Here is a 27,128-nt window from a genome sequence, read left to right as displayed (position 1 = left end):
GTTTGATCACAGTTTGGGTTTGTTGGCTATTTCTGTTTTTAGCAGTTTTAATTTTTCTTCTGCTAATAAATTTCCATGGTGATTTGATCTTTTGTTCTCTAGGGATAAAGAATGGTCACCAGACATAGGTGTGTAACCATGCCATCACTCCAAGCAAAAATACAAAATGGGGTCCATGTAGTCCAGGGCTGCCAAGACTGTAAAAAAATCCACAAGAACATAAAATAAAAATAACAAAATTTAATCACATCAGCACGCATACGTTAAATGCATTCATTCATAATACACTGGACTTCTTCAGAACAATTTATTATGCCAACATAACAGGATATATACCCTAAGCTATCAAATGGTAATTAATTAATCAAGAATGCTTAAAGAAGCAGACATGCCATCATTTAAAATTACACTGATAAAAATATTTATAAAATTATATGAATAGAATATATGAATAGAGAAAACAGTAGAAGAAATAAAAATACAAATATAATGAGGGCAAATTTAAAATCCAAGACATTTGCTAAAAAAAGGTAACTGTTCACATTTTCACTCCCTCATCCTAAGCACAGGTTGGAGAGATAAATGGTCATTTCACACTGCCTTAACTGTTTTGTTCAACCTTAGCTGCCAGAGGAGTTCCCTATACTCCAACTTGTTTTCCCAAAATCTTTCCCTGGTGTTAGGGTAAACTGTTTCTAATACGCCAAATTCAAATTTCTTAAACCCATCACAGACAAGTGAATGTTTGTAAAATGCATTATTCGGGTTTGCCTTTTTCATATCATAAAGATGTTCATAAATTCTTTTGGCCAACTTTCTCTCAGTTTTCCCTACATAAAAAGACTGTCATTGGTTGTAAATATCTAAATACATTAAACCCTTTGAGTTGCAGCACCCTGTTTTGAAACTCAGTTCTGAATAACAATAATTATTTAAACAAACCTCCTTTTTTCTGTAATGTATTGACAATAACAACATGTAGTACATTTCATTGTCCTACCTTGTTGCAAATCAATGTGTTTTTCCCAATATGTCCTTAATATTATTAACTTTGTGAACACATACATGTGCTTCTCCCACTAATTCAAAAATCTCAGCATCTGTTTTAAGGATATACAATTTATTAATAATATTTTTAACCTTCTAGCTCAAGCTGCTGTGTTTATTAACCATGGTGTGTTGAAAATTATCAACTTTAAGATTCTTACAATGACAGTTTACCTAAACTGGGGTAGTACTTAACACACCTGCTTACACCAACCTCAGTTCTAAGTGTTTGTAACATATTGGATGGATAACCTCTTTCCATAAACATCTCTGTCATAGTATCTAGTTCCTGCAGGAAGAGTTTATCTTTTGACACCATCCTAGCTGCCCTGATAAATTGCCCCTTAACCAGGTTATTTTTACAGAATCATAGATGGCAGCTATTGTAAATCAAGTAAGAATTTGAAAAAAGTGTCGTTCCTATAAACTGTTGACACAAAGTATTCCCACTTCTTCTTCTATTCCAATGTCTTCCTTGACCTCAAGTTTGGATGGAAATATAACATCTGGAAGAATAAAGTTACTCTTTTTATCGAATGGTTTAAATTTAGTCTATGGCAGGAAGGAAGAAAGCATAGGTTGGAGACCAGACTTGTTGACGGTTATTACAGTGGCTAATACTAAGGGATCTGTGAATTTGCCCAGGGCTTCTACTTTGTTTGGTGATCCAAGCCCTCCATTAAGGCAAATGGGGCAGGGTGAACTTAATGCTTGACTTGAATATGACTTTACCTTTCATTCAGATACAGCATTGCCAAGCAACAAGCAGGTTAGTCTAAAATGTTTGTTATGAGACATTGAAACTAAAAAAGTTATGAACACTGCAGATAGACAACGCTTACCTTACAGAATGGTTGAAGGTGAGAGAAAGCCCTAGGGGTTTGAGACTTTACAAATTTCCGTCTTGAGTACACAAAGAAACAAAATAATTCTTTGTCTTAATAGACATGGTCAATAACATGGGAATGAGTTGGTAAAATGTATTATTAAATTTAACTCCACTTGTATTAAGACTTTAATGAATGAAGTAACCTTGACAAACAATACCATTATTAATGATTTATTGTTTGATGATTACTATAAGAGATAAGGCAACATTTTAAAATCTACTAACAACCATACTTCATCTGTGGTCAGGAAAAAGAAAAATAAGTCGTTTAGAGACAATAAAGTCTATAAGGAATGCAAAACATATCCTTTAAGAGAAAGGTAGGCAAACAAAGAGAAAATGAGGAGGAGATGGGTGATTCTAATTTTAATATGGAATGTTTGTGGGAGAATTCTTGAACAAATTGTAATAATGCTGAGAATGTAGAACAAGGTGGGGGTGTGACAGTTACTTTAGGTTTTCAGCCCTGGGAAACTTCTCCCATTAACAAGGAGATCAGAAAGCATAAAAATTCAAGTGGGAATGGCTCCATCAAATTGTCATCATCAAGCCAGATTATTGAGAGGCAGAGAGGATTTTTAGGGAGAAGGACAAACAAGAAAGAAGGGCCAGAATGGTTTACCTTTATATTTGCGTTCTGCACATGGGAGAAAGCCATAAGGTTGAAAGAACTTTTTCAAAGTTCCAAAAAGTAGAAAAAAAATGCTTCGAATTTACAGTGAGCATATGCACAGTGACATTCGCTCATTGCAGATTCGGCATTTGAGTGCAGATAGCACTATAGTGGGGATCGGGAAATGGACCCTTTCCCCACAGTAGTACGATCTCAGATTTAGTATATTAAAGTGGGGTTGGAGGGCACAGCCCCCCATATGGGGGTGCAGGGGGCTTGCCCCCCTGTGTTACATTGTGTGTTCAACATTGTAGTTCAAAAATCAGCCAATCTGCTGTTCAATTTGCTGACTTTCGAACTCTGTTGACATTCAACATTCATAATTCTTCCTTTCAGTTCGCACAACAGGTCAATCAATATTTTGATTTTCAACAATATAAAGTTAAACCAGCCAGAACTGGTAGCTTAGAGTGATAACTGTTTTATTACAGTAGCCTTTGAAAATTTAGTTCTTACCAGAAATGGTTTCCACATATTTAATTTTAGAGGTCTGTCTATTGATGCCACATTTTTCATATAGTTTGAGAAATGATTCAAGTTTGTACACAAAAAGAGGTAACATCATCAATGCAATCTTAGATTTAAAGTTATTTACTAGGAATTTAAACCTTTCCATTCTCAAAAAGGGTAAAGAAAAGAAATACTCAGAGAATACCCTGAGAAAGAAAAGTGTGGTCGACCCGTCATTACCTAAAACATGGAACATTTTTGAGAAAGCTTGTGAGAGAAATTTGTATTCCCTATTTTGGGAGAGGCAGAGGTTTCTTCTAATTTGTCTGTAGAAGAATGTAATTTGTTGGACAAATTAACTAGAGATGAATCATAAGAGCCATGCAACCTGACAAGGGTGGTGGTGTGATGATTGCTAATCAGATAGATTATATAAGTACGATTTTCAATATGTTATAAAATGATACATGTTATTCATTGGTCTCTAGGAATGTGATCAATGTGGCATACAAAAACATCATTATATTTTTGGAAGCTGCATTAACGCAAGGTATCATATCTTTTGAATCTTACAGTTTTCTGCAGAACAAAAGTCCCCGGGTTGCAGCTGTCTTTGGTATTCCCAAACTGCATAAGAATGTAGTGGATCCACCTAATAGATTAACTGTAGCTACCCAAGAATCAAAGACTTACCCCTTGATAGTCTATATTAACAGGAAGTTAAAATTTTATTAAAAAAAATCTCCACATCTTGTAAGACTCATGGGACATTTTAGATAAACTGACCCCAGAACTTTGGAGAGAACAAAAAAGTTTCTTAACAATTGACATTATAAATTATTTTTCATGCATTTCTCATGATATAGGTATGCACTTTTTTGAAGAAGCTTTGGTAGATCACAACTCGTTGGAGACAAGAGAACTTAGATTCCTGGTCAATTTAATGAAATTAGTTCTTTATAACAATGTTTTATTGTTTGAAGGGGAATTTTACAGGGAACAGAGTGGTGTAGCAATGGGGGTGGTTTGGGCTCCCATATTTGCAAACTTAGTTATGCTTATACAGGAGAAGCAATATATATTAGGTACACACTACTCCCACTTATCATCATTCTATTGCAAGTTTTTGTATGATATGTTCTTGATATGGACACAATGTCTACAGGATGTGGATTTATTTCTGACCTACATATCTAACACTACCACTTTCTTGAAAGTCACTAATCAACACAGTGCTTGCATGGTATACTACCTAGATGTATCTTTGACTGTGGAAAATAATGCATTTTTGTCAATGGTTTTCAGGAAGGGTATTTTTTCAAATTCTTACTTGTGTTGCAAAAGCTGCCACCCATGGTTCAGCAAAAAAGAACCTGTTTATGTGGCAATTTATAAGGGTAACTAGGATGGTGTCAAAAGATGAACTCTTCCTGCAGGAACTAGATAGTATGACAAGGATGTTTATGGAAAGGGGTTATCTATCTGAACTGTTGCAAGCACTTAAAACTGAGCTTGCTGTAAATAAGGGTGTTAAGTACCACCCCATTTTAGGTAAACCACCATTGTTGTAAGAATCATCCTCTGGTAACAAACTTAGAGTTGATAATTTTCAACATGCCATGGTTGTTAAACATGGCAACTTGAGCTGAAAGGTCAAAAATATTATTTCAAACAACTGGGCTACCTTTAAAATAGAGGATGAATCTTGAATTAGTGAGAGAAGCACCTGTATTTGTTGACAAAGTAAATAATGTTAAAGACAATGGAAATAAGCACTGATTTGCAAAAAGAGGGGACGACAAAATGTGGTAGATGTTGTTATTGTCAATGTATTATGGAAAAAAGGAGGTTTGTTTAAATAACCATTGTTATTCAGACATTACTTTCAGAAAAGGGAACTGCAACTCCAAAGGATTAGTGTATTTTACCTGTCCAGGTAAATGTGATTGTAATTCCACACAGGTGGTCTATGTAGCTACATGTGACAATTGTATGGCATTTTATGTAGGTAAGATGACCAGTAAACTAAGGGATCGTATCATAAAACATCTCTACGACATTAAAAAAAACATTCTTAATGTCCTGTACAAACATTATAGAACATGTCTGAGTTTGACAAGGTTTAGATCTTTTGTTATAGAGTTTTTAGATTCATAAGAAGGGGTGATGAAGACAACAGACTGGAATTGAAAGAGCTGATATAACAATTGAGATTAAATGCAAGTCAACCTCCTGGACTTAATGACTATATATCAATCACAAGTATTTTAAAAGACAGGGTGACTAAATTATGAAGATTATAAAAAACAATAGTAATATATGCATTTCCAATCAAAACAACATTTTAATGTATTTATATAACAGTGAGGTTGGGACACAGTTGCTATCAATGTATTTATTTATTGGATATTAATATATAATATATATATATATATATATATATATATATATATATATATATATATATGTGTGTGTGTGTGTGTGTGTGTGTGTGTGTGTGTGTTTGTGTATATACAACAGAATTGACGATATAGGCCTTTTAGTTTCTATTGATTCATTCAGGGAAATACAATGGTGTTATTAGTGTTATATATAAAGTTGTGTAAGGTCTTTGGACACTGAAAGAGATTTGTGATTTATTGGAACATTTTTAATAATGTAATGCTTTAAATAATCTAATAGTTTTTATTCTGCTTTAATTGTTAATTGTAGTATTTAATTAGATGAAAGCTGATTGGCCAGTTGCAATTTTAAAGGAACATGGAGCTAGATTGTGCTAACTTTGACTAAGTCCTGATAATGACAGATGAAAGTGCTTAGTTTTTTTTCTTAACAAAGTGTTTGGGTTAAACAACAAGTATTTTTATAATTAGCAGAGCCATTGCATTTTACTTTCATTGAAGGATAACATACACTTTTCATTTTGGCATTTGGCACTATTTGTGATTTACAATGGTATTGTAATTTGCTGCTGTGTGATCAGACATTTTAAGTGTCCTGGCTGGACTGCCAGTTGGTTACTAGTTTCACAGTCGATTGTGCTGGTGTTAGATCAAGATCTGATTTATGCTTTCAGCCTATCTTGATCAGAGGGATTTTACATATGTTGGAATGCGGGCATTGGCAATAGAATCCATTTTTGGCTATTAGAACAATGGCTTAAAATGTGTTACAAGTAAGACATTGTTCTGGAGTTGTGTTTGATCACAGTTTGGGTTGGTTGGATATTTCTGAGTTTAGCAGTTTTAGTTTTTCTTCTACTACCACATTTCCATGGTGATTTGATCTTTTGGTCTCTAGGGATCAAGAATGGTCACCCAGACACAGGTGTGTAACCATACTATCAATCCAAACTAAACAACAACATGGGGTCCATGTAGTCCAGGGCTGTCAAGACTGTAAAAAATTCTACAAGAAGATAAAATAAAAATAACAAAATGTAATCACATCAGTACACATAAGTTAAATGCTTTTATCAATTATATACTGGAAATCTTCACAACAATTAATTATGCCAACATAACAAGATATATACCCTAAGCCATGAAATGGTAATTAATTAATCAAGAATGCTTAAAGAAGCAGACATGCCGAAATTAGTCATTTAAAATTTCACTGATAAAAATATTTATTAAAATTATATGAATAGCATATATGAATAGAAAAAAACAGTAGAAGAAATAAATGTACAAATACAATGAGAACAAATTTAAAATCCAAGATGTCTGCTAAAAAAAAAGTAACTGTTCACATTTTCATATTTTTACTCCCTCATCCTAAGCACAGGTTGGATAGATAAATGGTCATTTAACACTGGCTTAACTGTTGCATTCAATCTCAGCTGCCAGAGGAGTTCCCTATACTTCTACGTGTTTTCCCCAAATCCTCCCCTGTTGTTATGGTAAACTGTTTCTATTATGCCAAATTCAAATTTTTTAAACCCTTCACAGAGAAGTGAATGCTTGTAAAGGGCATTATTCAGGTTTGCCTTTTTCATATCGTAAAGATGTTTATAAATACTTTTGGCCAACTTTCTGTCAGTTTTCCCCACATAAAAAGACTGTCATTGGTTGTATACAGCTAAATAGACTAAATCCTTTGAGTTGCAGTTCCCGATTCTGAAACAAATTTTGAAATAACAATAATTATTTAAACAAACCTCCTTTTTCTGTAATATATTGACAAGAACAACATGTAGTCCATTTTATTGTCCTACCTTGTTGCAAATCAATGTGTTTTTCCCAATATGTCCTTAATATTATTAACTTTGTGAACACATACAGGTGCTTCGCCCACTAATTCAAAAATTTCAGCATCTGTTTTAAGGATAGACTATATTTTTTAAATAATATTTTTTACCTTCCAGCTCAAGCTGCTGCATTTATTAACCATGGTGTGTTGAAAATTATCAACTTTAATATTCTTACAACAATGACAGCTTACCTAAACTGGGGTAGTACTTAACACCCCTGTTTACATGAACTTCAGTTCTAAGTGCTTGTAACATATTGGATGGATAACCCCTTTCCATAAACATCTCTGTCATAGTATCTAGTTCATGCAGGAAGAGTTCATCTTGTGACACCATCCTAGCTGCTCTGATAAATTACCCCTTAACCAGGTTCTTTTTACAGAATCATAGATGGCAGCTATTGTAAATCAAGTAAGAATTTGAAAAAGTGTCCTTCCTATAAACTGTTGGCACAAACTATTCCCGCTTCTTCTTCTATTCCCATTTCTTCCTCAACCTCAGGTTTGGATGGAAATACTGTATTCACAAGAATAAAGTTACTCTTTTTATCAAATCATTCAAACAGAGTCTATGGAAGGAAGGAAGGAAGGAAGGAAGCATGGGTTGGAGACCATAGGTTCATAGGTTCACAGGTTCATAGGTGTGCACTAGGCTAATGGCCCTGGAACCTTTACAAGCCTAGCCCATAGGATTACCCTGGCATCATGCCACCTGGCCTTAGATCCCAGTGCCTCTGTTGAGTAAAGCCACTGGAGTGATCCCTGGGGTGAATTTTCTATTTCCCATCCATTCACCAAGATTTCTCTTGAAGAGGGCTAGTGAGGTGCTCTGCTTGATTTGTATGGGAAGTCTATTCCATAGCATGGGCAGTCTCTGGGTTATGAACGTGTCCCTCCAGCATGTTCTGTTTATTGTGGTAATGAGGTTGAGGTCTCTGGAGCATGTGGTGTGGAGGGATTGGGAATTCTTTAGATGTAGCATTTCTAACAGAGCTGGGTCAGACATGGCTTCATAAGTAAAGCAGAGATCACCTCTAAGTAGGCGATATGAGACAGAGAATAGTTGGAGTTTTTTGTGTCTGTCCATATAGGACAAATGCTTAAGGCCTAGGATCCTCTTTGTGAAGTACATTTATGGCCTCTCCAGTTGTTGCAAGTGTTCAGTGAGGTACACACTAAATGGGGCATTGTACTTAATGATTGCCCAAAAGAGGGAAGAGTAGAGGGAGACAATGATCTCTTTCTTCCTGGATGCAAATACCTTAGTAATGAGATGTGCCTCATAGAAGGACTTTCTGACCTCAGTGGCAATGTGGTGATCAAAAGAGAGGTTGCTGTCAACCTGTGTTCCAAGATCTCTTATAACACCTTCTGTATTCAGTGGACTACCACCAATGTGGTAATTCATGGGAACAATTTTTTTCCCAAACAGGATGACGACACATTTTTAGCATTAAGCTTAAAGCCATGGATCTGACACCAGTCGTTGGTCTCAGTGAGGCCTTTCTGTATAATATCAACATCACTTGGGGTGTTAATAATAGCTCCCAACTAGCAAGTGTCTGTGAACTTTGTCAGCCGGAATCCCTTTGTGTTTGCCTGGAGTTTATATAAGTTGATACCAAACAGGAGAGGGTCTGACTTGGAGTCAGTTACTTTCACACTGTGAGCCAGTTTGCAACCCACCTAGTGATACAGGGGTTGATGCCTAACTTAGTGAGTTTTTCTATGATTTCTGAGTGGGAAATTGTATCAAAGGCCTTGGCCAAATCAAGGTAGGCTGTAAGAACCCCCTTATCTTCATCCACAGCTCTGGTGACTGACTCTGAGAAGTTGACCAAGTTGAGCAGGCATGATCTACCCTTCACAAAACCAAACTGTGTGGTATCCAGAGTTTGGAGATTCCCTATATCCTTTTTATTAGGTTCATGATGATAGGTTCCATACCTTTGCATATCAGACTCATCAGGCTAATGGTGCAATAGTTCCCAAGGTCTGTAGTTGTTCCTTCTTTGTGGAGAGGGATGACTGTAGCAGTGCGCCATTCAGTAGGGATAAAGCCTGAGGTGAGGCTGTAATTAAACAGGGCACACAGGTGAGGTGCCAGTTCACTCTGTAGTTCATGTAGAACATAGCTAGGGATATTGTCAGGTCCCATAGAAGCTGTATTCTTGGCCTTGGACAGTGCTGTTTTAACCTGTGCAGCAGTAATACTGGGTGCCTGGAAATCTACTGGTATTGTGACTGTTTGGGGGGAGGGGTAAAGTTGACACTGAATCTGTTGGCCAGTATAGTGGCAATATCTGTTGGCTCAGTATAGGAGGTACCATTGTGCATCAGCTGAAAGCAAATCTGTGTATTGCCGTGGAGATTCTTTACATAACTATGGAAGGCCTTGTGGTTGTCTTTACTATCTGCTGCAATTCTGTTTCAAAGCTAGCTTTACAGTATTTGAAGAAGGATATCAACTTTATGTTGAGGCTGATAAGGGAGTTTTTCCAGTCTTCAGACTTCACCTTATTCCGGATCAGTTTCCACCTTCTGTTGTAGAGTTTGCTTATGGCAGGGGGCCAACAGATTGGCTTCCTTTTTTTTGGAGGAAGTGTCTTGGTTCTACTGGGTATTGTAAGATCCATGCATTTGTGTATGTGTTCATACAGTGCATTGCTGTATGATTTGGCGGTCATGCAACTATTCTCCATTTGAATGGGTGCCGTGAAGTTAGCCACCTCTGTTTTTAGGAGCCCAAAGTTAGCTTTGGAGACATTTTTCATGGTGGTTACCTTTGTTGGGGGGGGGGGTTCCAAGGTGATTAGTTTGTGGTCGGATCTAACCAGGGAGGGGTTGGCTATTGGTGTAGAGCAATGGTTGCCCATGTTAGTATTGACCAGGTCAAGGATGTTGCTACCTCTAGTGGGGTTAAGAAGGAGCTGGTCCACATCTTGTTCAGGGTTATTACAGTGGCTAATACCAAGAGATCTGTGAATTTGCCTAGGGCTTCTGCTTTGTTTGGTGATCCAGGCCCTCCATCAAGGCAAATGGGGCAGGGTGAACTAAATGGTTGGCTTGAATGTGACTTTACCTTTCATTCAGATACAGCATTGGCAAGCAACAAGCAGGTTAGTCTAAAATTTAAGTTATGAGACAATGACTCTACAAAACTTATGAACACTGCAGATAGACAATGCTTACCTTACAGAATGTTTGAAGCTGAGAGAAATCCCTAGGGGTTTGAGGCTTTACAATTTTCTGTCTTGAGTACACAAAGGAATGAAATAATTCTTTGTCTTCATAGACATGTTCAATAGATATGGAATTGAGTTGGTAGAATTTATTATTAAATTTAACTCCACTTGTATTAAGACTTTAATGAATGAAGTAACCTTGACAAACAATACCATTATTAATGATTTATTGTTTGATGATTACTATAGGAGATAAGAAAAAAATTAAAATTTGCTAACAACCATGCTTCACCTGTGGTCAGGAAAAAGAAAAAGAAGTTGTTTAGAGACAATAAAGATTATAAGTAAGGCAAAACATATCCTTTAATAGAAAGGGTAGGCAAACAAAGAGAAAATGAGGAGGAGATGGGTGATTCTAATTTTAATATGGAATGTTTGTGGGAGAATGCTTGAACAAATTGTAATAATGCTGAGAATGTAGAATAAGGTGGGGGTGTGACAGTCTCTTTAGGTTTTCATCCCTGCTGAAAAATGTTTCCCATTACCCAGGAGATCAGAAAGCATAGAAATTTAAGTGGGAATGGCTCAATCAAATTGTTATCATCAAGCCAGATTATTGAGAGGCAGAGGGGATTTTTGAGGACAAGGACAAACAATAAAGAAGGACCAGAACTGGTAGCTCAGAGTGATGACTGTGATATTGCAGTATGCTGTGAAAGTTTACTTCTTACCAGAAATGGTTTCCACATATTTAATTTTAGAGATCTATCTATTGATGCCACATATTTCATATTGTTTGAGAAGGGATTCAAGTTTGTCCCCCAAAAAAAGGCAACATCATCAATGTAATCTTAGATTTAAAGTTATTTACTAGGAAGTTAAACCCTTCCTTTCTCAATAATAGTAAAGAAAGGAATTACTCAGAAAATACCCTGAGAAAGAAAAGTGTGGTCAACCCCTATTACTTAAATCACAGACCATTTTTGAGAAAGCTTGTGAGAGAAATTTGTATTTCCTTTTGGGGAGAGGGAGAGGTTAACATGGAAGAAGCAATATATATTAGGTACACACTACTCCCATTTGTGGTCATTCTATTGTAAGCTATTGGACGGTATGTTCTTGATATGGACACAATGTTTCGAGAATTTTGATTTATTTCTGACCTACATATCCAACACTACACTTTCTTGAAAGTCACTAATCAACACAGTGCTTGCATCGTACACTACCTAGATGTACATTTGACTGTGGAAAATAATGAGTTTTTATCAATGGTTTTCAGGAAGGGTACTTTTTCAAATTCTTACTTGTTCTGCAATAACTGCCACCCATGGATCTGCAAAAACTAACCTATTTAAGGGGCAATTTATCAGGGCAGCTAGGATGGTGTCAAAAGATGAACTCTTCCTGCAGGAACTAGATAGTATGACAGAGATGTTTATGGAAAGGGGTTATCCATCTGAACTGTTACAAGCACTTAAAACTGAGGTTGCTGTAAATAAGGGTGTTAAGTACCACCCCATTTTAGGTAAACCACTATTGTTGTAGGAATTATCCTCTGGTAACAAACTTAGAGTTGATAATTTTCAACATGCCATGGTTATTAAACATGGCGACTTGAGCTGGAAGGTGAAAAATATTATTTCAAACAACCAGGCTATCTTTAAAGGAGAGGATGAAGTTTAAATTAGTGGAAGAATCACCTGTGTGTGTTCACAAAGTAAATAATAATGTTAAGGACATATTGGAAATAAGAACTGATTTGCAACAAGAGGGGACAACTAAATGTGGTAGATCTTGTTATTGTCAATGTATTATGGAAAAAATGAGGTTTGTTTAAATAACCATCAGTATTCAGACATTACATTTAGAAAAGGGAACTGCAACTCCAAAGGTTTAGTGCATTTAGATGTTTACAACCAATGGCACACTTTTTATATAGGGAAACTGAGAGAAAATTGCCAACAGAATTTACAAACATCATTACAATATGAAAAATGCAAACATTCACTTGAGTTAGAAGGGTTGAAGACATTTGAATTTGGCATAATAGAAACAGTTTATCCTAACACCAGGGGATGATTTTGGGAAAACAAGTTGGAGTATAGTGAACTCCCCTGCCAGGTAAGGTTGGATTCAACAGTTAAGCTAGGGTTAAATGACCATGCATCTATCTAACCTGTGCTTAGGATGAGGGCAACAAAACTGTGAACAAGTTTACAATTTTTTTTAGCAGATGTCTTGGATTTTAAACTTGTGCTCATTGTATTTGTATTTTCATTTTTGTACTGTTTTCTCTATTCATATCTTTTAATAAATATTTTTATCAGTGTGATTTTTAAACAAGTAATTTAGGCATGTATGTTTCTTTGAGGATTTTTGATTGATTAATTAACACTTGATGTCTTAGGGTATATATCCTGTTAGCTGGCACAATAATTTTTTTCTGAAGAAGTCCAGTGTATTATGGATGAATGTGTTTAACTTAATGTGTACTGATTTGATTAAATTCTGTTATTTTTTCTGTTTTATGTTCTGGTGGAATTTTTTTTATCGTCTTGACAGCCCTGGACAACACTGACCCTATAAAGAATAGTCAGCTAAAGTTTTTGACTAGTTATTTCAGTGTTTGGGAACCTGGTCTCTTAGTGATGGGAAAATAATTCAATGGGAAAGATTTAAAACCCAGATTAAACATTGTATGGTTTCTTATAAAGGAGCTGAGTATAGGGAGAACTCGAATTGGACTCATTTAGATAACCAAGTAAAACAAGATGAAAAGACTATAAAAGAATGGTTATTTGAACTTCTTTCTAAGAAAAAATATTAAACAATTGAAGTAAAATTATCATGCATTTCAATTTGCATGAATTCAGGAGAGATAGGTTAAGGTTATTAACCTTTATTTACAAAAAAGGGTGCTTATCAACCAGAATTCTTGCTGACATGAAAGTTAAAAGATGCAGTGAGATCTCATCTGAGTCTTAAGAATCTAGATGGTTTGGTCACTCATAATTTGACAGAAATTAATCAAATAATGGCTGTCAATTTACAGGAAGTGTGCAAATCTAATATCATATCTTATCATGATGAAAGTGACAACTTTTGAGGAAATGTAATCTCCCTCAGATCTTAGTGATATATAAACTCTTAAGCAGTCACTCTCTCTAATTGTTTATGGGAATAGATGCACTTAAAGTTGGGAAAGCACCCACACCCAATGACCTTTATTCTGAGATGTATAATAGGTACAAGTGACAATTAGGGCCAAATTTGACTAGACTTATATAGGAATGCAGAAGCAATGCATAGGTTTCCAAACTCAGTTAACTAGAGCATTTTTTTACCTAAACTTGGAATGGAAGTAATAGATCCTGGGTCATATGGGACTAAATCCATACAATTGCACAGGGACCATATGGTTGCACAGAGGTACAATATAGAGATGCTGCCTTTTCCCATTCCTTTTTTATCGATGATATAAATGTGGGGTTGTTTCTTAGAAATGGAAGCAATAGAGTATGCCATCTACCCTAGCTTTAGCTTCCTAATTCATTCATCTTGGTTTGCAGATGATGATGCAATTTGATGCCAGAATCCCAAGGTGGCAGTGCCTAAAATATTGTTTCTGCTTGCCTGTTTTATTATTTTAATGGGAGTAAAAAACAATATTGAAGAAAAGCATTTTTATTCCCACTCAATTAAACTTGTTTTGATAATCTCGATTCTCATTCCACACCAACAGTTAAGAAATTACTATCAGTATTTTGTAATCCCAGTGACATAATACCTTTAAATGTATGTCAGATTTGAAGTCAAGATTCGTATTGCCTGTGATTAGTGAAAAAAATCCATTCTTGTCACATGCAATCTTTTATGCATAAGATGCAGGTGATTAAAATGGGGCTGCTACCTAGAGTCTTGTTTTCTTGTATTATAGTCCACAAATGAAGAGGACTGAGTGGATAGAGAAGTTGCAAAAATGATTTTTACAATTCTTATGTAATAACTTGACTCTTAGGGTGAGTAGACAAAAGTTCATGCTTCCCAAATCACCGGGGTGTCTGGGTGTCAAACTTTATGCAAAACGCTAGGTAAGATGGCAGGTCCTGCAAACCAAAAACAATCCAAGGCATGTTTGGTTCTGGATTTAATTGGAGGGATCCTATATTCAGATTTTGGAACCTGAGGTTAATGATTCATTTTGGATTTCTGACCTTGTTGGGTTAGAAAACCAGGGAAACAATATATGCTCCCCATCAATTCTATATTTATCTGATAAAATGGAATATAATTTAATTTAATAACAGATATTTTTATAGATCATAAACCATTTACTTGGATGAAATGGATTACAGAAAATATTATTTTTTGTAAATAAATTTTGGGAGAAGGGCTTAGTTCAACTACCTTTCTACTAGTTAGCAAATGGAACAGGTCATAACTTTTTATTCCCCAACTAACTAACTCAACACCACATCTAATATTGCTTTAAACAACATCATCATATCTCCATACATTTACAACAGCTCTAATACAGAACTGTTCACATTTAAATATACGCACTCACACTTAAACTCACATTTACTGTGCAAATAAGATAAACTAGTTACCAAACTCACACACCTATTTCTATTCAATTCTACCCTAATTAAACTAAGTGGAGCATACATCCTAATAAAGGACCTCAACCCCTTAATCAAACCCCTCTCATGCCAAACAACCCTTACTCCCCCAACATCACTAATCTCCCATCTCTTAATATTAAACATGAACCCAAGAAGCATCCTAAATAAAAGTCATGCATTTCATGCAGGTATCACCCAATACTCTCCTGAATTAGCAGCTTTAACAGAACCTGACCAAAACCCCACATACCGAATAGTGAAATTCTAACCCATGGTTATAACATCTATAGGCAAGACAGAACTCATAAAAGAGGCTGTGACATAGCTGTAATATATAAAAATACTATCAAGATAGACTTCATATCAACCCCGCAGACCTTTTGAATTCTGAAATTCTAATCATCCACCTTCAACTAAACTCCAACAAACATATCATTATAATAGCTATTTATATACCCCCAGGTAAGAACCCAGGCATTATTGAAGACCTTCTCCACTGGTGTGCCTCAATGTTTAGTCAAGAAACAATAATAATGGGGGATTTTGACATGGATTGGCACACCATCTCCTCAGAAAATCCTTCCTCTTTTGTTAACCTCCATGTTTTCTGTCAAATTATGCAATCCCCTACCATATTTAATAAACATATCAAAACAGAATCAGTCCTAGACTGGATACTTACAAACATACCCTCACACTGTCACCAATCTGGCTGTGTCCCTGACAGTCTAAGTGATCACCTACCCAATTACCCTCTTAGACACTTCATTTGCTGTACTGAAAATATCATTTACAAACTTGTCTGCAACAAAAGACATTTCTCCCTTGAAGTCTTCAAATTCTGCCTGCAACAATGTGACTTGTCCCCTTTAAAATATCTGCATCTTGACTCTACTGTTCAGTATTTCATTGACAAATTCACAAATATCCTAAACAACCTAGCTCCTTTTAGAAAGACTCATTCTAACTGCAAGCACATACCATGGCTTACCAATCGCACCAAGTAGTTACTCAAACAGAAATAGCCTGATCCCTATACCAAAAGACCAAAAATCAAGACTCCCTATGTACCTACCATCAATTATGCAACCTTGCCAAAAAACAAATCAGGCACAACAAAAAGCTATACTATACAACAATGGAAAAAAACACCAAAACAATCCCCAGAAATAATGAGGAGCCATCAAACAAATACAGCATGGACAGATCACAACCCCACTTCCATCCACAACAAATCCCACAGAAAGCATTGTCTCACAATTTAATTCACACTTTATCAACTTTATACTCTCCCTACTAAAAACAACAGCAAGAGCTATCTGTTCCTAATGAATTAGACACAGCCCTTAATTCATTAAACCAATTCAAACTAGTAGCACCAAAACATTTTTACAAACTTAAGCCCTCCTCCCTCACAGCTGACTAACACCCCAATGAATTTCTAAAGCGAGCAGCAGATGCCATCTCCTACGGTATATCTCCCCTAATAATATGTTCCATTGCTGAGCAGTACATTCCCAAACTCTGGAAAGTCTCTTACATCATCCCTTTTCTCAAAGGCAGCTCCTCTACTGAGTTCTTATAGTGCAGGCCAATTGCCCTCCTCCCGCCCATAGCCAAGATTCTTGAAAATGTATACACAGACACCTATCTGATTATCCAAGCAATAATCTCCTATCTGCATCTCATCATGGTTGCAGACCTAAACACATTACAATCACTGCCCTTGTTAGTTTTACAAACTCAATCAACCAGCTTAGAAATGACAACCAGCTGATCTCGTCTATCTTCCTTGATACGTCTAAGACCTTTGATACAGTATCCCACCAAAAGCTACTAGACGAGTTAGCTTCCTTAAACCTAACCCAGCCAGCCCTCTTCTGGTTTTTCAACTACTTCACTGACCGCCAACAGGCAGTTAAATGTTAAAATGAACTCTCTACCCTATTACTGGTCTAGGTAGGAGTACCCCAAGGCTCAATTCTTGGTCCATTACTCTTCATCATATTCATCAACAGGCTCAGCACAGTCACCCAGTATGCAACCATTGTTCAATGTACAGCTGACTCCTCCCTCATATGTTCATTTCCCTTTCTACCAGAACTCCTACAAACAACCCAACAATCTTTCTAAGACACTGAAAAATACCTCTCAGATTCTCAACTCATCCTCAGGCCAAATAAAACAAAGCTTACGATCTTCACTAATAGCAAAGTTCCTGATTACCCCCCCCCCTTCACAATCTACTCAGCCAAAAAAAAATAACCTGTCCAGCACACTAAACTCTTTGCAATCACAATTGACAACAACAGAAAAATTGACAAACACCTTACTCTAACAAAAACATCCACATTAAACTAGGTTCGCTATAGAGAGTCAAGCCATACCTAACTGAGGCCACTAGACATTCCATAGCTAGGACTCTCCTACTCACTACCCTTCTATATGCCTCACCAATAGTCACAAATCTCAGACAATCAAATTTAAACAAACGGGAGTCTTGCTATAACAAAATTGCAAGATTCACTACTAACCTCCATAACAGATCACATCATTGCACTCAAACAGCAGGCCACTAAGATCCTCCTACAAACTAGTAGTCAAAGTAAATAAATCTTATAATTGTTATGGTTAACTCTCTATTCTCTCACCAGATATCTTAGTCTTGGAATTCCATGCCTCAGACAGTACTAAATTCTAGCAACATGTCCAGATTTAAACTACCACTTAAGGAACACCTTACCAAAAATTGGCTTTGCTTATTCACTAATCCAGGCCAATCATTCTGTCCTTCCTTATTCTTACAACCAAAATATCTCTTCCCTTACTAAATTCTCACATCCCAACTATCCCTTCTCTCATAGAATTCCAATTTCTCTACCTAACTGAAGTTCACTACAGCTCCTATTTTTATCTACCTGTCTCAAGCTTCCTACAGTGTCATCATATTCCCTCCTTCTTGTACTTCACCTCAATATTTCAATTTCTCTCAATGTTTACAAAAAGTGACACAAGCATAGCAACAACAGCCATATTCTTGTTTATATACCATACATGTATCTCATAAGCATTTACCACCAAAACCATGATATTGAGCTACTGATCAGTCATTTCTCTATGATGGCACAAGCTATTCAATGCTAGTTTCTTTGTTAGCTTTCTTTCTTTTTCACTTTATATTACTCTGTCATTTTTATTTATGTATAAACTATTTACTACCTATATTTACCAAAGTTATATATTCTTGTATTGTTCATAATGTGTTTTTGTAATGGAGCTTTTCTGCTTGGGCCTCCTCTGACCCAGCTGGGCCCAGCTGGACCCAGCTTGACATCCCCATTAAACAAAAGTAAAATAAAATAAATTAATTAAATAACAATGCAAATCTGCCATGGTTGCAATACTTTTAGCCCTCTTCTTTAGTGAGGTTGGTTGCAACGAAAATGTACATAGAATAATTTGAACGTACCTAAATATAATGGTGCCCCTTAATGTACATTAACATCTCTTGTTAGGAACCCAATAGCAGATTTATATAAATAGTATACTAACACCTCATATAACTATATAACAGATCTAAGCAAGATTTGGGGGAATGGATTTGGGATAACATTTGGGTGGATGATTGGTTGGAGGTATTTAAGAGCTGCAATAATTCAAATTTATCTTATCTTACCTTTTCACTTTGTTTAAGGTGCTTTGGCAACACTCACCTGACAGAAGTTGACAGAGAAGGCAGCTAACTGCTATCATATGATTTCATCTTGCCTGGTTATTTCTCCTGTCTGGATTAAATGTTATCATGGTATTTGTTAGACAAGCTTAATTTACCTGATATACAGGACTGTACTTTTAGGCCCTTTGGTGTTTGTAGGGAACAATCGAAACTTCCTAATAATTTATGGATAGCTATTGGAATGATACTGGCCTCTACAGTTGCTATTATGTTTAAATATTAGAATAATTAGAATGTGGTTTGGAGCAAGTAAGTAGTAATTTATATCCACAGATAATTATTTCAAACTATAGCATAGAGGAAGTTTCAGGGTCTGGAAACATTTTTGGACTATATTCTATTCTTTTGACTTTTCCCGGTTAGGGGTTGCCACAGCAGAACTCCAGTCAACTAATAATTGGCGGTGGATTTTTACAGTGACGAGTTGCCAGCCCGACACCCAACCTTCAAAGAAGGCACACCCATTCACGCATCCACGCACCTACCTGCATGTCTTTAAGCATCACGCAACCACAGGGAGGACAGGCAGACTCCACACAGAAGGCACTCCAGCAGAGAATCGAATGGGAGAACTTCTTGATGTAAGGAGACAAAGCTAACCGCTGCACCACCATGGCACTTTTGGACTATATTCTATTATTGTTGGAAAAATAAGAATCACCTTTCTTTTTTATCTTTATTAGCAGTGGTAGAGTTAAGTTATGTTTCTTTATATTGGATTGTCATTATTTGTTAATTATTATTTTTTAGTTTCATCACACAGTAACTGAGTGTGATTAGCAATTGGGTTGTTTAATAATCTGGTTCAAGGAGCATTTTCAATCATGACTTAAGCTGAAAGGTATGTTTTCTATCTAGACGTAATTATATTTTCTATAATTTAAGGAAGGGTTGTGCTTTGTGATTAATTTAGGGAATAATTAGCAATGCATATTCCAAATTCTCTTCCCAGCAACAGCAAGACAGAGAGTCTTAATTGCATTTTCATCTGATTTAATACTTTTTTTTAATATGAAGAGACTGTTTTGCTACATTGTACCAGATCTAGGACTTTTGCACAAAAGTGCTAAAGTCTGAATCCAATACCACCGATCACACTTTAATGAAAGCACTTTCATCGAAAAAGCACTTTCGTTAAAGTATGTTAAAAAAAACAAAACACAAAATCTACTTGAATGCAGGGGGACAAGCCCCCCTGCACCACGGATGAGGGGGGCTGCACCTCCCCATCCCCCTACTTTAATATTCTCACTCTGAGGTCGCATTACAGTGGGGAAAAGGGAATTTTCCCTTACCACACAGTAGTACAACCGGAACAACAAGCATACTCACTCGAAAGTGCTACTTCGATGAACAGCACTTTCGTGCAAGTATGCTCACCAAATTGGGATTCGGTGAAAGATGCAGTCGAGCATCTGTACAGATCCAATTATACCTAACTGTTTATTTAATCATAATCACAGAGATGTGTTCTGAAAATACAACTCTATTTTTTAATATTTAAGTCTTTTTTTCTAAAACTAACTTTAGACACATGGTCAGCAGAAAAATGTTATGTTAGTAATTGTAAAAGACAGAAAATCATGTGCAACAAAGCAGCATGTAATGCCAAATCAAATAAAATAAAAACACTCTTGGAACAAACATATATTTCACAAGTTATGATTAAAGGTTTATAAAGAAGGATATAACATTCATTGTATCCAATCCTGATAAAATTCTTTGTAATAAAAGTGCCACATCTTTTTTTATTAAACAATATTTCATGTGGGAGTTAGGTTCCAAACATGCTTTCATTTTATATGGTGGTAACTGTAGTTTTTTGCAACTTGAAAAAATGTAATGCACTAATACATGCAATGTTTTAGAAACATCACATAGCACTTATTTATTGACATAAACACAGCCTGAATCCAAGAGTTTAACATGAAGAGCACCTTCTCCATGTGTGCTAGCATAATCTTAAATTTCATATTTTAATTGGTACAAATTATCAATGTAAGTGAGATTCAATTTCTTACAACTCTAGAATTATTCAGAGAACATTTTCTTTGGAATTGAGTCTTTTTTACCATATTGATTATCCCAATGGCACCCCTCCCTTTTCCTACTTGACACAAATAAATCAGTCAGAATGCTAGCCATCCAGTGGTGTGAACATTGGCTCTAGGTCATGGTCACTGTTGATGTGACACCTTGACCCCATGTACAAAATGAGTAAAAGGAGGTCAAAGCTGATGACAATTTCTCCAGAACAACAGACAGACTTATTTTCCTTAAGACACCCCAACCCATGTACAAAATGAGAAAAAGGGGTTGATGCTAATGCCAATTACCCCAGAACAGCAAGACCATTCTTCCTCAGGACAACTTGAGAGCTTCACTGGCCATTTGTTTCCTGACTAAAGGTAGAGACAAAGTGTTCATTTTTTATCAACAGACAAAGATTACATAGTAGGGAGTGGGCAAATCAGACTAGCTTAAGGATTCCCTGTACATGACTCATGTAACCGCTTCCCTGCATGAAGCAAGTAGCTTAGTATTACTGCTTCCTGGGAGTGAACCTGTCTGGTTCATGCAGAATGCAGCCACTATCACACTGTCATTTGTGTCCTGTTGCTATATCTTACCTTGCATGCTGGGGTCAGCAATGTTCTAGGTGTAGATACTTCAATCCCACAAACAAGGGTAAGCCAGAATCAATTACTCATCCCCAAACCCCTGACACAACTCATCCAGTGCCTGAGCAGTACTCAAACTCTTTTCTTCTAGGTTGTTACCAGAACTTTTTCCCTAAATGCTATGCAGCCAGGATCTGGATTGTGTCTCAGTACCTCTATACTGGTACTGTGACCTCTCAAATGGAGTTTGAAGAAACCTGACATACAATCATACTTTCTTATACTCACTCATTGACACCTAAATGGTGTGGAATGTCACACTGCTAGTAATGCACACACATCCTGCATCTCAGATAATTTTTTGAAAGATAAACAAAAGAAAATATTTTATGAACAATAGAAGCTATCAAAACTGTACAAATCACAATGTTATCAGTAAGAAGTACTCTTTACAATGATAATAGTCAGTGCATTAATAGTCTTTCCATAAATACTGTAATATATTATAATGCACATAAACCCAAAATTATACTTTTGCTAAACCTTCACAAGCAATTTGTCATATCTTGCAAATTATGTATCCAAGACATATATTGTTAAAACATTTTGTTAACAAGGCAAAAGCTTTCACATGACACCAATAAATTCCTCTATGAGTGGTTTCTTTATTGAGATATTTACAGAAATGTGAAAACATATGCTTAATTGCAGAATGTGCAGTATAAATAACTCTAAGTATTTCTCAAGATGTGTGACTTTAGTGGAATAAAAAAAAAAACAGTTTTCTTTAACAACATCTAAGGCTTAACCTAATACTATGCAACAGCTTGTAAGTTACTTGTTTTCTGACGTATTAAGTACATATGAAATATTGTTTATTTTATAATAACTAACAAACAGCTAGCAATAGTATCAGGCATAGTGTGACATAAATGGACAGTGACAATGAATGTTCCTGTCTCACACCATGGCATATAACATTGTACCCCTAAATAAAATGTAAGGCTCACAGTTATGAAAATATGAACATAAATATAAAAATATGAATAATAAGTGATGAACAGTGATTAATTTCTCTACTACAAGGCATCTTTGATTAACTGTCTTAGTATCATTCTGTTACTAAGTCCTTACATTTTGTAATATTGCCTATTACTATCTGGTAGTTCATTTAGTAAATGAAACCAGGCCTAAAAAAGTTCTGGAAGCCATAAAGAGCTATGGGTGTGAAGTGTAAGCATACAAACAAGGTGATATAAACTTGAATGAATTAATTGAACTGAGCCTTCATTATAAGGCAATTGCCTCAGGCTTCCCATATATATTTATATATATATATATATATATATATATATATATATATATATATATATATATATATATATATATATATATATATATATATATATATATATATATCTGTGTCTACTTCATTTAATTGAAAGACCATTTGACCTAAACCCATTCATTTGATCAAAATTTCGTTTGATTGAAAACCAGTATTCAAGGCAAATAACAGGGATTTGTCCCCCTCGTGCGACACTGGAGTTGGTATAAATATATATATATATATATATATATATATATATATATATATATATATATATAGTTGGGGGGTGTGGGGGGGCGAAGCCGCCCAACTATTTTGTTTAAAATCTGAACTTTTTGTTTTATTTTCTTATTTTAAAAGAAACTAGGTGGAGGGCTGTGCCCCCCACACCCCACACCCCTAACTACATATACCAACTCCAGGGTTGCATGACATTTGGGAGGGGGACAAATCCCAGTTTTATGCCTTGAATACTGGTTTTCCATCAAATTAAATTTCAATCAAATGGGTTTAGGTCAAACGGTCTTTCGATCAAATGAAGCAGACCCATATGTAAATATATATGTATATATATATATATATATATATATATATATATATATATATATATATATATATATATGTATATACCCTTTCTATTATTTGAAAGAAAATACCATGCACAAACTGTCATCTTGTTAGAGAGGTATGCAGTTGGATAAATATACATGTACTGATAGTTATAAAGATAGCTATAATTGTGTCTTATTCATGCATTTTAGGTGGTTAAAGCATTTGACATGCAATCACATGCAGCGCTCTTTCATCCAGAGTGATTTTGACAACTTAAGCAACTCAACAGAACTGTTTGCTATCTGTAAAGTGGTGCACACTTGCAGTTAGAAAAGCTAATGAAAGGTGCTGCAGGGAACTGCATCAAATATGCCCAGGTCTGCCTACAAAAATGTTTAGGTTGCACTACACTGAAAGAAGTACTTTTGATATATTTCCCTATTTTCAGTAAACTTGTTCTCACCAAAAGTGACCTAATCCCAATCAAAACATATCAACACATTTTATTTTAAACATAATAATACTATAAAGTTATACAATTCATGTTTATTGAAATAATAACAAAAATGGGGTCATTTAAATGTACTGTGCATGATTATTTTACTATTATAAGGTAAAGATTAAAATACCTGTAGGATCATATACAGTACTAAAGTGGATTGGACAGTGGTGCAGTGGTTGCATTGCTGCCTCACAGCAAAAGGTTCTCTGGTTTGATTATTGGCTGGGGTGCCTTCTGTGTGCATGTACTCCCTGCATCTATGTGAGTTTGCTCTGGTTTCTTCTTACGATACAAATACATGTATTTGGAGCATTTCTCCCCATGCCTCTGGTGAAAATTGGCTTTGTTCCAAGTTGGACTTTCCCAGTAAACAAATGTTAAATAACTAATCCAAGTAACATTTAAGATTTCACTCATTAAAATGCCAGATTTTATCATATATAAAGATGAATAAGTCTCAAAAATAAAACAATTCGAAAAGAAGTATAACAAAAGTGAAAGGAAGGAAGGGTGGGAAATAAGGTAGGAAAAGGAGGTTAAGGGAAATGAGGAAAAATGTGTAATCCATGGCATAAGTATATAATGAATATATGGCAATAAATGAGTTTTTCATTATATAATAACCAATTGGATAAAAGATCATTTTATTTTAGACTAAGGAGAAATTATCATATACAAGAATAACATTTAGATAGGCTACATTTTTAAATGCTGTCAATATTTTTAATAAAGACTGAACCTGCTAACCCATGCTTGTAAACTTTTAACTAATGCAAGCTATTCCTGAAATGCTAGACAAATGCATCTTTTCCATTTCCTAGTTATACATTTTTATATGTTAGCATTATTAGAAGATTTTCACATGCTGTTTTGTTAAGGCAGTAAGTAGAGGTGCATTAAAAAGTGTGAGCTATTTGGAAATTGTTATGCCCTATGGACCATCACAGACAAAATGCTCTTAGGCATGGATAAGGGGGATACCAATTTATGCCATCTTTATTGACCTTACTAAAGTATTCAAACTTGTACATCTCAACATCCTTCATCAACATATTATTGGAAAAGTCATCAGCTCAGGCACCCTATCATGGTTTCAAAACAATCTATCCAACTTTCAATTCTATCTCAAGGTGCATTCCTCTTTCTGTCAGTCACATAGTCTTGAAAAATTGGGTACCACAAGGGTCCATGCTTGCCCCCTCCTATTCTCTACCTGTACAAAAAGATTGCTGCTTGACCTTCCTCACCTCCACATATGATTATACATTGATGACATGGTTCCCATCTGCAGAAATCCCTCCCTCACTAATCTCCAAAAAGATCTCAAATCATGCTTCTACTCACTTATTCAGTGGATCAATAACAAATGGATCCTACACAACCCCAGCAAAATTAAAACCGTGAGTTCTGTGACATTGCAAAAGCTTAATAAAATGGTACTCCCTTTATAAATCAATGGCCACAACATCACACTCAGAAATACTACCCTTATATAAATACTTAGGCCTTTGGCTTGACCTGTCTCTATACTTATTTCTCTACCTTGATAATACAAGAAAAAATGTTTACTCCTTACTATTTTTGACCAAAAAAAAATCAACTCCTTTGTTACCACGATGGCCAAAATAGTAATAGCAAAAGGCAGTCTTCTATCTCAACTATAAAATATCTTGATTCATTAATTTCTCCCAAAAATATGAACATCACTTCAAAATACTGGAAAGTACAAACTGGTTAGCAGTAAAACAGAGCTGACCTTGTGTTAAAGTAACAACTATCTGAACAGATATAAGCAAAGATTCAAACTCTTAGCAGCCAAACTAATTAGAAAACACCGTTCCATAGCCTTAGACACCAGAACCACACTATGTCCACATTACAAACCCTAAAATAAAAACTACACTGTATAGCTCATTTCTTACCCATACTTTACCTAATCAAAGACACTTCATCTTACCCAGTACTCTTCACTTAGCAAAAAGGTCCATCTATAGAAACTCACCAAATGCCACCTATATCTAAGTTCACCTTCCTTTCTTCCTCTGTTTTATTAAAATATCCTCAAATTCCCTTTGCCTCTCTCATCTATCATTTATACATCTTACCAGCTGATAATTCCCCGCATTTCCAAGTCTTTATTTATTTATTTATTTTTTTTGTTGAGATTTCCATTCATTTTCCTTCTCTTACATGGGCTGAGACTGAAGTTGGTCATTTGAGATCATGGTCCTACCCCAATTAAAAAATTAAAAATAATAGGAATATCAATAATAACATAAAGATGACATACTTAATCTATGTGGTTTGTCACATCTCACATCTAAAGTAGTCGTCTGACCAATTCACGTCATAGTTATCAAATTTAAAATAAGTTTTTTTCCATGCATTATGTGCAGTACAGATATATGCAGTCTAGTTCCAAGTACCAGCTTATGCAATTTTATATGTGTTTACAAAATCTTTTCCAGCATAATTGTTCATGGGAAGTGACCATCAAAGCATAAGCAGAGATACAACTGGTATTAATTTGAAATAAATTCTGCAGCAGCAACTCTCTTCTCCAGCAAATAAACATAAAATGTACTGCACAATATAAATAGTTTTTGTCAAACATTTCTACTGGTTGCCTACAAGAACAGCTTTGAATAGATTTGTGATCACCCCCCCCCCCATATTCTCACTAACAGTAGAGGTACTAGGTGTGTCACCACTATCTTTCTACATTACTCCTTCATGACATCAGTGTCACCATTCCCACTTGCCTGATTTCTCTCTCAGTTTCATTGGCATCCCATCTATATTGTTAATTGTTCCTCTGGCTTGCAAAAATATTTCATCCTCCATCCAGTTGACCACCTTTGCTTGCCACCCTAGGAGCTAGGAGCTTTGTCATTTCAGTATCCTAGAAACCACAGTCTCTATTCAGGTCTGCGTCATCTTATCTTGACTCTTCTTTACCCTCATGTAACATTTCTCCCAACTTTTCCTCTCATTGCCATTAGCTAGTCTAACCTCAGAAATGTTGATCAGCCACTGAGGACACAGAATCTCAGCTTTGCTCTTTTCCATCTCCTCCTTCTAGCATGCTCTATCCACCCACAAAACATTTTCCCATTTTTGCAAATGGAGTCAGGCAGTCTCTTCAGCACTGACAATAATCCAAAGCCAGTGTTAGGTGGCTAGCCCTGCCATGGTCATTCATCCATACCACACATGCACATGCATACTCACACCTACATCCAGTTTGGAGTGTCCTAACCACAT

The sequence above is a fragment of the Protopterus annectens genome, chromosome 2.part1 (genome assembly GCF_019279795.1).
Source record: "Protopterus annectens isolate FY-2018-M chromosome 2.part1, PAN1.0, whole genome shotgun sequence".
NCBI lineage: Eukaryota > Metazoa > Chordata > Ceratodontiformes > Protopteridae > Protopterus > Protopterus annectens.
This window is presented reverse-complemented; position numbering follows the sequence as displayed.